The following is a 1,898-nucleotide window of genomic DNA, read 5'->3' as shown; positions in this document are numbered from 1 at the left end:
AGTGGAGGCTGCGTGCAGCAAAAGAAGCAATTCTGACACGGTGGGATGGATTATGCGCAGTCATTCAAGGTGCTCCGGTAGCGCATGGAAGGGGGCCCTTGTGAAGTTCTATGTTGAAGTGGAAAGTTTACCTGAATGAAGTGACGCTGAGTTGAAAGCTAAGGGGGAGAGAAGACACCTCATGTGGGTCAGGAGGAGGAATTATGTGTGAAATTATATTTATCGAAGAGACAAAAGACTTTAATTTGTGTGAAACAACGTTGCTGGGAGAGTGGTAAACAGACAGGACTGCAGAGTTCAGGAGTGGTCAGATTACTGAGTCTGCTAAACCATTATAAGAACCTTGAACATATTCTAAGAACGATGGACAGCCACTGAGATTTTAAATGGGAGGGTGGCAGTTATGTTTCCTTAAAACTTCAGCTTTCCCTTAAAGAAACAACTAGGGCAGAATAAAGCTAATGACCAAGACATCAGCTAGTGAGGCTGCTGCGCCAATCAGGCATGGGCCAATAGTGATTGGAATGGGGAATTTGGCAGTGGGGACGATGAGTCCTGAACCGATTTAAGAATCATACTGGCCTAGTGATGTAATGGATATAGGAGGCTGATGAAAAAGTCGGAGTGAAAGAGGAGCCCTAGGTTTCTGGTTTGGCCTGTGGAATGGATGGTGATGGATAGCCTTGAGACTGTGTGGCTAGATCCCCAGTCTGAGTACCAAGCCTGGTGTCGTTTGTGGGACAGCTCTGCTTCAGGCATCCTGCTGCTTGGTGACATCAGCACATCTATCTTCACAAAGGCAGGTGACATCGGAACAGTTACCAGGGATGCCACCCTTTCAAACTGTGGTATTGGCTTTGTCCCTGCCTGTGAAAAGACACGTCAATTGTGGCTCCCCAATAATGGCCAAAGGGAACCAGAGTGACCTCTAGTCTTTCTTTGCCTGAAGAACTAGAAAGGCCAGGTTAGCGACGCCTCTTGATGAACGTGGACCAGCTGGACCCGGATCTCACCCACTCTCTGAGGAAACCTTCAACCTGCACAAGCTACTCGGCATCTTATTTCTCTTCAGGGTAGGGACAGGCCCTGGTGTGTTTCCTCACAAACCCACCCTGTGGCAGCATCACTCATGCTGATGGCCATGGTGATGCGTGGACAGATTGGAATGATGTGTCCACGTGTTTCCAGTATGGATGGAGATGTACCACTTATGAAAATTCCTATTCAACCTGTACTCTGATGGGCAACTGGAACCAGGAAAGATATGGCCTAAAGAATATTGTGCGGCCCAAACCCCTGCCTTCCCAGTTTGGACACTATTTTGAAACAATATATGACACAAGCTATCACAGCAAGATGCCTCTTTCAACCCATAGATTTAACCAAGAGCCTCACTGAACTGGATCCCCCCAATACAAATGCACAGGAAAGTCCACGTACACGAATAGCTATTCAAAACCTCAACTCGCGCATCATCTTGAGTGTGTATAGGATCCTAGTAATGACCATTTCACAGTCCAAGATTCTAAGAAAGAAAGGGTATAGTTTTGTTTCTCCAGAATAGATTGTAGAAAGGAGCATGTTCTAAGCACAACCAAGACTTTAGCTTGTAGTGATACAGTCTGGCCTTCTGAATAAAATATTCAGAAACTGTTCTCTGCCCCCTTTTATTGTTGTAACAAAGGTTTGAATGGTACATTTTTGTTAATTCTATTTACTCTCAGTTCTATATCAGGGGTTGTGCAGGAAGATCTAAAACGAACGATTCCTCTCAAATGTAAAGCCATTGTTCTTGTCTGCCTTCCATCAGTAAAAGAAAGGACTGCGACATTCACTATTACATAAGTTCTGTTTGACTAACCGCTTTCTGGATAAAAAGCCATGGTCATATAGTGTAC

General features: G+C 45.0%; 1 pseudogene; it reads left to right on the top strand.

The window, feature by feature from the left end:
• Positions 1 to 981: 981 nt before the first annotated feature.
• On the top strand, positions 982 to 1,545 carry LOC115871015 (annotated as a pseudogene).
• The last annotated feature ends 353 nt before the right edge of the window (positions 1,546 to 1,898 follow it).

The sequence above is a fragment of the Echinops telfairi genome, unplaced genomic scaffold (genome assembly GCF_000313985.2).
Source record: "Echinops telfairi isolate 266 unplaced genomic scaffold, ASM31398v2 ScPeMD7_3533;HRSCAF=4204_0, whole genome shotgun sequence".
Taxonomy (NCBI): Eukaryota; Metazoa; Chordata; class Mammalia; order Afrosoricida; family Tenrecidae; genus Echinops; species Echinops telfairi.
Note: the sequence above shows the minus strand (reverse complement) of the source record. Positions and strands in the feature narration are given on the sequence as shown.